This window comes from Nannospalax galili, unplaced genomic scaffold (assembly GCF_000622305.1).
Source record: "Nannospalax galili isolate Female #2095 unplaced genomic scaffold, S.galili_v1.0 scaffold16, whole genome shotgun sequence".
NCBI classification, from domain to species: domain Eukaryota; kingdom Metazoa; phylum Chordata; class Mammalia; order Rodentia; family Spalacidae; genus Nannospalax; species Nannospalax galili.
Window position 1 is genome coordinate 2,663,360 of NW_008339910.1, and position 13,607 is coordinate 2,676,966.

Here is a 13,607-nt window from a genome sequence, read left to right on the forward strand (position 1 = left end):
TTTCATTTCTCATCATTAAAATAAAAAGAAATATTTGATTAGTCCTAGAAGGCCTATAAAATTTTGATGTAGCAGATTTGATCTCTTGTTTTTATTAATGTTATTAACATTTGGTATGTAAACGAAGATATTCTTATTAAAAGAAAGTTTAAATCATGCTATGTTTTTATGTCATTTCTTCTACAACATGTTTTTCATTTCCTTTTCAAAACTAAATCTGGTATGATGTTAATATTATAAAACATATAGAGTCATTATTTACAGATAAGAGCTTCCAGAGTTAGAGCTACTGCACATGAGATTATAACTATATGGTTTAACTGGTCAGAAGAAAAATCAAAAATTAAAAGATGATAGATTTCTTTAAATGCTTCAAATATAAATAAAATAGTTCATAGAATACAAATGATTGGTAATACAGGGGGAAACATAGTCAATCTGTTTTTTTTGTTGTTGTTGCTATTGTTGTTGTTAATGTATTTTTCTTTAATCTGTTAGCTTTACTCTGTTAGGCCAAGCAATGTTCTTGAATAATTTAATTTTAAATATAATAGTTCTACTATATGTCACATGCATATGTTATGTCAGATACAGAGGACAGAAGAAAAGAAAAAGTCATATCTGATTCATGATGACTAATAGTTTCGATATGATCTAGGATTTTTCTTCTTTATTGACTTTACCAGCTATTCCTCTCTACTGAAGATGACTCTTCTGGTCTGTTATTCAGCCTCATCAGATCTTAAGAAGGTTTTCCTAGTAATGTGGAAATAAATATGTGCCCTTCACATGCACAAAATATGATACTTGGCTAACTGGGTAACTACAAGCAAAAGTTCCTAGAAAAATATTACATCTTGGACTGAACTTCCTGAAAGATTGGCCAACTGATTTGCACATCATTGACTGTGAAGAGTTTGGAATCTTGCAGATCCTGAGCCTATTGACCATTATCTTGAGTCATCTTTAGCCCCAGATTAGCCACTCCTAGCCCTCCTCCGTTTCTGAATTAACATTTTTTGATTCACAGATAATCTAACTTTCACAAACCAAAAGGTTAAGAAAGACATCAGATAGCATCTGAAGCCCATAGCTGGAATTTCTCTTTTGTTATATAACATAAGTTGTGGTCCCTCTGTGATCTGTAATTCTGATCTCCTTACATGATCCTGAAGCTTTAGAACTCTAATATAAACCGTGGTTCCGCACTGTTCTGGTGCTAGGCTGATGGTGGAGCAGAGTGGAGCATGGAGAACTTCCTGTTGTTGGGCAGCAGTTTTGGTCTTCTCTGAGTGACTGCACTCCCCACAGTCCCCTCTCCTGCAGTCCCAGGTTGTACACTGCAGAAGCTTTGCCTCTTAAACTGGGGACAGGTAAGGCTTCTATTATTAGAGGAATCTGGACTTAGGGGAATTGATTCTCTGGAACAGACCTCCTTCCTCCCCTGAAGGCTAGCTGTGGTGCTCATTCCACACATGGTCCTGTGTATCCAGGCCTTGATGTTAGACCTCTCACATTACCAGGAACAAAGAGGTATTCAATTATCTTTCTATTGCTCTTCTACAATTCCAGTATACCTTAAATATGCCCTAACTGAACTTCTGGAGTTAAAATCACAGTCTGGGAAGAGAAAGAAAGAAAGAAAGAAAGAAAGAAAGAAAGAAAGAAAGAAAACATGGTCCTGTGTATCCAGGCCTTGATGTTAGACCTCTCACATTACCAGGAACAAAGAGGTATTCAATTATCTTTCTATTGCTCTTCTACAATTCCAGTATACCTTAAATATGCCCTAACTGAACTTCTGGAGTTAAAATCACAGTCTGGGAAGAGAAAGAAAGAAAGAAAGAAAGAAAGAAAGAAAGAAAGAAAGAAAGAAAGAAAGAAGAGGGAGGGAGGGAGGGAGGGAGGGAGGGAGGAAGGAAGGGAGGGAGAAAAGAAGGGTGAAAGAAAAGTTCCTCAAAAGAACTCCTATACCTGGGACTGAACTTCCTGCAAGGCTGAGTTTGGAATGTTGCAGGTCCAGAGTCTAATTACTATTTTTCTCGGGCCATCTTTAACCCCTAAACAGCCACTCCTTACCCACCTCTGTTTCTGATCTAACATCCTGTGACTAGCAGATAAAAATCTTTAGAATGTATTACCCTAGCAGACTACCAGGTCTCACCAATCCAAAAGCTAAGACTGTCATCAGATAGCATCTGAGACCTACAGTAAGAGTGCTCCTGCTTTGCTGAGACACACCTACTGAATGTATCCACCAATGTATTTAAAAAGTGTCTTGATTTATGAATTTTCTTTGTTCTGTTACCATAAAAATGTAAGCCAACTGTTACCATGCTGGAACATGGAATTTGGGGTAAGCTGAATCTGTGTTCTCGGGCCATGGTCACTCATATTTGGCTCCAGAATAAACTCGCTCTTATCCCTTTTGAGGTGAGAGTTATGCTTTGTGCCAAAAGAAGGAAGGGAAAGAAAGGGAGGGGAGGGGAAGAAGGAAGGAAGGAAGGAAGGAAAGAAGGAAGGAGAAAGTATTGTAGTAACTAAACTAGTATAATTCTAAACTAAATATAATTCGCAAACTAATTTGCAATTAGATCTTAGAATATAAATTTGAAATCCTACCTATCTACTATACTTTTTAATATTGTTTACTGACAAAACTGCACTCCCACGCTTCAGTGATAATGTAGAATTTGTCACTGTTCCTATTGTTTTGACACTCACTCCCTTTCCAAATTCTCCACTTATATAGTTTTTCAATGCAATCATGTTACTTCTTTAAAAAAAGGTGATGCTGGGGTTGGAGAGATGGCTCAGTGGTTAAGAATACTGGCTGTTCCTGCAGAAGACCCAGGTTTGAATCCCAGCACCCACATGGCAGCTAACAATTGTAACTCCAGTCTCAGGGGATCTGACAGCTTCTTCTGACCTCCACAGGCATTGTACGACACGGGTGCACTTACCTACATGCAGGCAATATGCACATACACATAAAATAAAAATAATAATGATAAAAAAGCAATTACAATAAAATATTTTTTAAAAGTTAAAAATATGAAAAATAAGCCATATGAAATTTAAAAATATAAACATATATAAAATTATCAAGAAAAATCAAGAGTTCTGTATTTTGTGATACAATTACATATTAGTATTTCTGCATTCTATAAGTTTTCTTATATTTTTATGTCTAGCACTTTGAGTTCATCATGAAACTTTTCTCAACATTAAAATGATATTCTCTCAGTTACTGAATCTTAGGGATTCCAATTCTCAGAATCTTTGATGGTATTATCACCTCTGTAGCTATCAAGATGACAACCTGAAATGTTATAGCAAATGAACAAGGAAGCTAAGTTCAGTGGGGGTTTGGTTTTGCTTTCATGGGTTCTCACTACCTACACATATTTTGATCATTTATTGCTAGAATAATTCATCATTTTCCAAAGAGGAATTGTTTTGAATTGTGCTGCCCAAATCAATTGCCAATAGAGGTGTGCTGTACTCGACTAGCATGAATGTAGTTCAGAAGAAAATAATTTTTTTAAAGATTAAAAAAGTGAGTGTGAGCTTTTTGAAAAAAAAATTTTTTTTTGGTCTTTTTGAGACAGGGTCTCCCTGTAGCCCCAGCTGTCCTGGAACTCACTATGTCGACCAGGCTGGCCTTGAACTCACAGAGATCCTCCTGCCTCTGCCTCCAGACTGCTAGGATTAAAGGCATGCGCCACCATGGCCGGCTTTGAAAATCTTTTTATCATCATATTATTTTATTTAGTAATTTTTTAGGTATCATAAGGCTTTAATAAACACTTTTTTAGGGTATCACTTGTTTTTGCTTAAAGCAATCAATCTGTCCTATGGTCCTTGGAATTATCGCTTCTCCTGTACTTGTTTATTTGGCACCAGAATAGGAATACCATCTGAATTTAATAGTGAGAATTCTCAACAACTCAAGACCAGCTTACTCCCAAAGCTAACCACATAATGAAATGGAGCCTTGCTTCCAGCTTTATTGTTTTATTTCTTACCTACCTTCAGAACCAGTCATACGATGAATACTCTTGAAGTGGGCATTGCAATAGAAGTTGATAAGTTAGTTTTATTAGGCACAGATGCCAATGAAGAACGATTGCGAATGTCAAAGGAAAAGCCCAACTAATGGAGACAAGCCAAAAATAATAAAATACTATGAGTATATACTTTTTAATCTGAATAGGTATTTGATTTTTTCTTATCTTTTCTAGGTATCCATGTATATGCTGAAGTTTATAAAGAACTGGAACAAACAAGGTCATTAGAGCTATGAATATAGAAATAAAAGCTTGAGGGAAAATCTTTTAGAAACATTTCATATGTCCGTAAGCCTGTAGTGGAAGGAAGGAGTGAAGACTGTTGGTGAGCAATATCAGCCTGCACCCGTTGTATGTCTTCAAACTTTAAGTAGTTAGATTTGAAGTTCTGGTTTCTACATAAAATAATAATTAAATATTGTGATAATTTTAATACCAGAATGACTAGAAAAATCATATTAATATTTGTTACTTAGAACTAAGGCAAGACACTTTCTTTTATGGTACATTGCTTAAAGTTGGAAACACAGAATATACACTAAAGCATTCATATTTGGAGATTCTATGGTGGGTAACTTGAGAAATATTAAGTTGTTCTGTTGGTTATTATTTTAGATTGGGGATTAATTTTATTTAAACTTAAAATTCAACACTAAATCTTGGAAAATTATCTCAGGATGGGGTGTATAATTTTTATAACAAGGGACTGAGATAGATTTTAGTGGTCTAGGGTAATAGCTATTTTTTCAAACTCTAGCACTTGTACTAATGAAAACAGAAGAGGGAATGAGGAAATGACTCAGTGGTTAAGAGTACAAGCTATTTCTACAGAGGACCCAGATTCAGTTCCAGAACTCACATCAAGGGGCAGACACCGTCTTGAACTCAGTACCAGGGAACCTGTTGCACTCTTCTGGCTTGCAGGGGCATCTTCAAACACATGATGCACATATATAAGCTCAGGCACACATGCATACATGTAAAATTAACTTTAAAAATCATTTTAATCACCAGGATCTGCTACTTGTCTTCTGCCATATCACTGAGATATTGCTTAGTTTCTGTTCAGGATATTCCAAAGTTGGAGAGAATGTTCCAGCACAAGTTTCCAAGAACCATGTGTACTACTCCACTTGGATCAGATCACTTCTGAATGTTTTCTGTTTCACGACTTATCAAATCAACTGATGTACTGATATATGATCATAGTTCTATGTTCCTTGTTTTTCCAACAGCTGAAATGAAGGTGCACATTACATAAATATTATTAGCTCCTTGCTGATGTCATCAACAACTAATGACTGCTTGTCAAATTGAATTAAATATATGATTTAACACAGAGGACAGCAGTCACTAATCAGAAGATGCATTTTGATTATCTCTCTCTTTAAGACAAGAATTGTGACAACTGTCTACCTGTTTCCTTTATGTCCTTATGTTCTGAGCATACTAGATCTAGAGTAATCATATCTTTGTATGTTTTGACTATATAAATTTTGAAATCAAGAGGAAAAATATTAATAACGCTTAACAGAATAACAGGTGGTATTGCCAGTTACAAAAGCATTTCTTAATTTCATGTTTCACCAACATTAGAAAACACATACATAGAAAATTAGTTGAAAAACTGACAGAGTAATACATGTAATCAGGGTCTAGAGAATAAAATAAATTCCCAGATAAATGACTACTAGATTTTTGATATTCTATAAAAGGGAGAATTTAGAACTAGTAATACAGACAATTGGTAGAATCTGTCTGTCTTTCTCACACACACAGACACAGAAACACACAGACACACACACAGACACACATAGACACACACACATAGAAACACACACATATACACACACAAACTGAACACCACCAATGAATTCCATCAATACCATAGAAAATCAGAAAGCATATTCTGCTCCCATGAGGCTTATATGCTCTTTTTGAAGAACTTAATAAATAAACCCTTAAAGCTAAAATGAAGGGTTAATAAAACATATAAAAGATCTTGCCCCACCAGGAGACTTAAATGTGTTTCTACATACTTGTGCCTGGAAAATATCAAGTGAGTGAGTGTATATCTACCCTGTTATTGTTCTACACCTGTGGGTTAAGTGACCTATAGGAACAGAATGTCCTGCAGCCAACTTTGGAGATTAACTAACTGAAGCCAGAAAACAACAGCTCCAGTGGTAGCGCTCTTTCCTGGAAAACATCTGCTCCCAGCTGAGTTAGTTTACATCTTAGCAGAACTGGCAGATGTGTTCAGAGCCAGCCCATCTGTGTGGTGTTGGGAGCCTGGGGCGAAGGAGTGAGTGCTGGACAGAAAGCAGAGAGTGAGAATTCTATAATATCCTGAGTCATAGAAAATGCAAATTACCACCTCAAAGAAAACTCACCCTTCTGGAAATGATAATGCTTTAAACTATTTAATTTGTGAATATAAGCTAGAATGAGCAATAGAAGAATGGTAGTGTTTAGTAGTGGGACTGCTCTTAGAAATGTAGTTATGACCAATTTCTTTGTGAAACAGAGTAACCATTCCTACAAAAGTAACTTAGAGAACAAATATATCTGCTTCATATTTGAAAATAATATTAAGGAAATATTTGATCTGTGAGAAAATAAAGCATTAATTTAAATAAGTTTACATGGGGTTAAGAAGACAGTTTAGATCACAGAGTACCTGATAAGCAAGTATGAAGATCCATGTTTTCTCCAGAAACCATCTGAAAAGTTGAGCATGGTGATCTGCACTCGTCATCTCAATATAGGGGATGCAGGAATCCCTGAGGTTCACTGTCATAAAAACAATGTTGATGACTCCTGAGAAATGATACCTGGGGTTTTCCTCTGACTTCTACAAGCATGTACTTAGACATGCACATGCACCACAAAACACTTGCACACGCACACACACACACTTCTGCACACACACACACTTCTGCACATAAACACTCATGTACACAAATACACTCATTTATCTATTTAATTATCTTTTTCTTTTTTTATTTTCACAATTTTTGTTGAAATTTTGAGAATTTTATACAATGTAGTTTGATCATATATAGACCTCCTTCCCTGTCTGCACCCCTCTTATAAGTACCCTCGCAGAATTTCATGTACTCTGTCATATATGCTAAGACCTATCACACCAAGTTTGTGTCCTTAAAAGTCCTTCATTGTAAGTCCAGTCACTGGAGCTTTGTTAATATATCTAGTGTCACATCCTTAGAGAAAACCAACTTTCTCTTTTCCAGTAGCTATTATTCTCCAATAATTCCTCAGTTAAGGTTGGGTCTTCTTACCCTCTTCCCTACTTCTATGCTAGAATTTTGTCTGGCTTGAGTTTGCATGGGTCTTGTGCATGCTATTACCACAGCTGTAACTAAATATGAATAAATTGCAAGCTCTCTGACATTACTTTTTGATTAGATTTTGTGAGTAAAACTTGCTTATTCCCCATTCTTGGATTTTTCTTTTCTTATATTAAAATTTTTCAGAGTATGTTATATAGAAAATAATTTTATGGTTAATATGTTACTTAAAATTAGCTATGAGTTCTTAAGCTAAAGAAATGACATCCTGGAGCTGGAGAGATGGCTCAACAGTTAAGAGCACTGTATTGGTTGAACTTGTCCTCTGAGTGGCAAGCTAGCCTGACAAGCAGTGGATAGACACCTTCTCTAGCTGGAATTCACCCACTTGCTTCACCACAAACCATTTTGACTAAAGACCCCACTTCCCCAGTAGGAGGGGAGGGCCAGAGGGAGCCAGTCACCCCTCCCATGCAATCAGTCTGCCTTAGATGCATGAGGGAAAAGGACTAAGCATAGAGACAAGAGAACCTGGAGAGAGGGGGGATAGCCTTCACCATATCGGACCCCCACTAAAATGTCTGGGGGCCCCAATTGGGATGTAGTATAAAAGCTCAAGGGTGCCCACACCTTTTTAAGTACCCCCCACCACTGTTACCCTATGTTTTGTTAGTAAACCCAATAAATTCCTTTATTTCCTAAACTGCGGTTTGGAAAAATGTTGTCTTGGTTCATTGTAAGGATAGTGGGAGGAGGGCTCAGAATCCAGAAGCCGTGCATCTCCGAGAAGTAAACAATTTAGTCACAGTTGTCATAGCCAGCATGGTACAACCAAACCAAGGAGGAGTTTGGGAAGAGCAATGATGATGTCTCTGATATGGGGAAGGAGACTGACTGAAGCAAAACTGGTTAGGGGAGAGTGTGGGCACAGGAAATACTGGCATGGTGGGATATCCCTATAAGCCTAATGGGGGTAGGGGTAATGGTATGGATAATGCAGTGGGTAGTAAGATGTATAACTAGAATGAGGCCACCTAAGTGGAAGAGGTGGGGAGTGTCCTGGGATGGCTGTAAATGGTATAAAATAGCATGTCTGCATAAGCAATTGGGGGCTGCCACATGTGTATGGAGATGCTTTAAGGACTGTGGAAGGTCTAGAGAAAAATTTTCAATCTCTGCGACTAGCACATCAGGAACAGAAATATCAGGAAGTGACTGTGGTGGCCACCTGGCTGCTGCTATTTGTAATAAAAGATTTGCCCCAGGGAGAAGCTATAGCCCTGGGGGAGACTGAAAAGGTAAAAGAGGAGTTACTGGCCTCTTCAGTATTGGCCTCTGACCTTGACAGTAAATTGCATGAAAGAAAAAAAATGGTGATTTTTAGCTTGCCATTTCTTTTGTGGGTAGGGAGCCAGAAAGGGAAGAGAGCCCATATTAGATCAGTGATATAGGGCTCATCCTGGAACAACAAAACATGGACTCATGGGAGAAAACAGATATTGATAAGGAAGGGAATGAACTAAAAATAGCTAAAGATACCCCACAGATTTGACCTTTAATACAAAGAAATTAAAAAAATAATCATGTGTCAACACACTGATGGAGGCCTTAACAGTGGTCTGGTGGGAAAAACTATATCCATCAGAGAATACTCCACACTGGAGATGTTGGAACTAGGGAAGACTGTCAAACAAGCAATGAAGGAGCCCCTCACCACATGGATTGGGAGGATATGGGATACAATAGCCAATAATGTTAGTTTAAGTGTGGCAGAACTATTAAAGCTGAACAATATAACTATCCATGCCACCTCAAGACATAAGCTGTATAAGCAGAGGTAGAACAGGGGAATGTAGTCCCTGATGAAATGGCTTGTGCAAGCCATTAGACATACTTGGTCATCACCAATAGTGGTTCCCATGGAAGAGGGGCAGTCATTACTGAGTGAACTAGGTTGAGAAAAGCAGTGTATGATGCGCCATTCAATGGACCAGATAGGACTGTATTCTCTGGAGATTTTAAAAAAGAAATTGATTCAACAGTGACCTCAAGATTAGTATGGAGCTTTAATGGTTTTGCTAAGTCCCTTAGTGGAGTGGAATCTGTGTGAAGTAAGAGAGGCTTTGGCAGATGTAAGGTGACTTAAACTAGCATGTAAAACATGTCTGTAAAACAGTAGAGCAACCTAAAAGAGATATAAAAAACAAAACAAAACAAAAAAGAGGTCCGTTTGGGTTGCTTGAAGGAAAATGTGGCAAGATTTGTGTCTAGCCAAGTTCCTAAAGAAAAAAATTGATAAAAAGTCAAATTCCATGCTAAGGAGTATCTGGAAGGCTCTAAAACCTGAGGAACAGTTCACAAAAGGCATACAAAAGATAAAAACTGTCCCGAGGTGGATAAGGACCCCAGAAGATTAAACAAAGTGCATGTATCTCTAGGAAAATTTATGCTCTGGGTGGAGGCGGTTTGCCTATCCAGGGCCTCCCCCAGAAGCCAGGTGTGGTCAATAAACAAACAAATACAGCTACAGCCAGGAGGCAGACCCAGGGCCTACCTGACCTGGGGAACCAACAGTGCAACAGGCACAGGAGAGGCCCTATTCCTCCTTGGCTCTGTGCAAGGTTAGGTAACTTAAGCCAGCCCCAATAAGTTTATCAAAGATAAAGTTTTATAAAAGATTAAAGTTCAATGTAAAATCCCCAGGATGTGGAATGACTCCGAAGAGCTAACTAAAGATCATAAGGAACTAAGTTCATGCTTCTTATCCTTGCCTTTGTGCACAACTTCCATCTGTTGAGAAAACAGTATGAATGACTAAAATTTTTCCATGCTGTGTTAGACATTGTCTATGTTTGATTTAATAAATAAAGTTAACCTCTGAGTGTTTTACAGATGTGAAACCCATTTGAGAGATGTCAAGTAAACCTGAAGAAACAAAGACCAGCTACATCTGTAAAATTTTTGGGAGTTTTATGTTTGGGTAAGACACAAGTAATAACCACCAGAATGATTGGGAAAAGTCTACAACAGTCTGATCCCGTAGATGCCAGTGTAAACAACAAATATCTGACAAGAATTAAAAGAGGATCCCCAAGACTGTATGACTGTTAAATAAAAATTCTGGTAACAGTGGTGCCTTGCCCCCATGAGTTGATGGCCAGAGAGACCATGGAGGTCCTTAAAATGATAGAACCTATGGCCACTAATATTGCTACACACCAGAAAAAGCTGGTAAGTCCCTATTGTTGGAGACAATGCATGATGTGAGCATGGGGATTGAGAAATGAAGCTAAGACTAAGTTGGAAACTCCCTGGTGATGGCTGGTAATCACAGAGCCAGGAGGTGCTTAGCAGAATCTTTAGGGGAGAATGATTCCCAAAAGTTCTGCTGAATGAACAGTTCCACAGTATGCTGCACTATCAATATGCCAAGCAAGATGTTCTGGCTGGTGCAATAGTGGTGTGTCTAGTGTATGTACAGCCAGCAAATTTTTTGATTGGATATAAGTCCTGCTCCTTGCAGTGGACACACATCTTGTACTGTAGCCCAGGCTAACCCCCAATGGCAGGAGATGTCATAGGTCCCAGTGGGGAAGCCATTGCAATTGTTTTGTTAGATGAATGTGATACACCTGTTAGGGTATCTTCTAAGTATTTTTGTTTGCATCTAGAGGTTCTATTATTAGAACAGTCAATGTTCATGTTGTTTAGATGTTCCTGCTTCTTTTCATTTGTCTTTATAGTAGGACAAATGCCACTGAGATGGATCAGCAGCCACGTCTTGGAAACAAATGATGAGAAGGTCCAAGAGTTCAATATCTCGCTGCAATAGGAGGATCATCCTACATCTTTCACCCCTTTCAAGGCTCAGGGACTCTTGTAGAAGTTTCTGGCATAAAGTTTTAAGAGCTAGAGGAAGGGGTGGAGTGTTGGATAAGCTTGTACTCTGAGTAGCAAGCTAGATTGGCAAGCAGTCGATATATGCTTTCTCTAGCTGGAATTCAGTCGCCACAAAAAATTTGACTATAGACCTTAGGAGGTGAGGGCAGAGGGAACCAGTCACCCTTCCCACCAAATCAGTCAGCCTTAGCTGCATGGGGTGGGGGGCTGACTAAGGATGGAGACGGGAAGCCAGAGAGTAGGGGTGGCCTTCACTATCTTGTACCACTGCCAAAAGTTCTGGGGGGCCCAGTCATGATGTAGGGAAAAAGCCCAAGGGTGCACACAACTTTGTAAGTACCCCTCCACTACCACTCTAGTTTTGCCTTTGGAATTTCAGAAATGGAGCATTTAAGCAATTGGAATCTTTATTTTCATAAACTGAATCAGTCAATATATAAATTTTGTTTTTTCTTGACCCAGGCAGAATGAAGGGCTAGAAAAGTAAGAATATTAAACTGTTCCCTTAATTGGAAGATTTTTTCATTGTGAAGACAGACAGAGTAAGGAGAAAAAAAAATCAATCAGGTTGATCTGCAAACGTTAAGCCTTAAGAGATTTCTTTAAACAGTTGCTAATGGAGATGAATAAAACTCTCAAACTCACTCGATATGTTTATATTGAAATTTCAACTAAAAATCACTGCAATGTAATATATTTTGTGAAATGTAAAGTAAGTTGTAAGATAAAAATTTACCTTTCATGAATAAAATATGCATAAGACTTTGGAGGGAGATTTGGGACTATTAATTTAGGAGACACTGACTTGGAAGGCAGCTGCTTTTGTTATTAGAAACGATAATGTTTAGAGGGGGGTCTTTTACAGACACATAAAACTCTGAATTATATTCTTAACTCTTTGTGAAATATACTTCTGATCTATACTCAATGAACAATGAACTTGCTAACCACATTTGTAAAGGATATATTATTGCTATGCTGAAAAGGAAGTCCAGTGAAGATGGTGGAGCACAGAGTCATTGAGAGGGTGGAGAATGAAGTCAGTGTGTTCATGTCCTGGTTCTCTTCATTTTGAGCTTTGTGGTCTTGAAGAGGTCAGATAACAGATCCTTTAATCATATGTATAAAATGTCATACCTACAATATCCCTGATACCTGACTCTTACACTGTTAATCAAAATTAAATGAAACTATATAGATAGATATATAATTTGTAACTGTAATTCACTCACAATGAGGCAACATAAATACTATCAATATAAGAATGGTGAGACATAACTTAGCCCCATGAGTTTAGAGACATTATTAGTGTTCATTCATTCTGCTTTTCTCTAACACTATTAGCCCTTGTAAATTGGGTTAGTTTTATTTAGTAACCCAAAGCTAAAAACAACTTCAAAATTTTAGACAAGCATATTTCAGTAAGCTGCTTCCAGAGGCTGTACCTATTCAAGTGAGTGGTTCCTTTTGGTATCTCTATTTTAAATTTAGTATATCATACAAGGAAATCTGAGGATGATATGGTTTATCTTTATAAACAAAACATGTAATATATAGTAGGTATTTTCTTTATAAGGATCCTGGTTTGTTTGTTTGTTTGTTTGTTTGCTTGCTTGCTTGAGACAATATCTTTCTGTAGACCTAGCTGGATTAGAACTTATTGTACAGACATGGCTGGCCTTGACCTCACAGACACACTTCTGCCTCTGAGTGCTGGGATTAAAGTCATGCACCACCACAACTGGCTATATCCAGCTTTTAATTTTACAAAAATTGGTAAATCTAGGGCTGGAGAGATGGCTCAGTATTTAAGAACAATGGCTGCCTTTTCAGAAGACCCAGATTTGGTTCCCAGCACACATATGTTGGCCAGTTCACCTGAAACTCCAGTTCCAGGGGATCTGATGCCCTTTTCTTGAAGATACTACATGATATGGTGTAGCTAAAATTCCTTCAGGGAGGTGTAAACAATACCTACCCCATCCCTATGACAAACTGAGGTACAATTTTGCCAAACTGCAGCCTAGGAAACCAGTGACTACTTACAGAGCAGTGGGTGAGGGTTTACTTATAGGAATATGGGTGCTCCCCTCAGAAGGTCACTGAAAAGTCTTCACCTAAGCAAGAAGACTTCCCCACAGCTACACAAAATGACGTCTCCCCTCAGCTTCCTTAGTTTGTATACCCTTAGTCCATCCCTCTCCTGCAACTAGGAGTGAATGATTGATTAGGAGGTGTGGCTGACTCCTTGCCCCTCCTTTCTTGCAGAGAGTAATAGTCAACAAGGTCAGCTGTGAATATTATAGGCAAGTGGGTGCAACCAAGC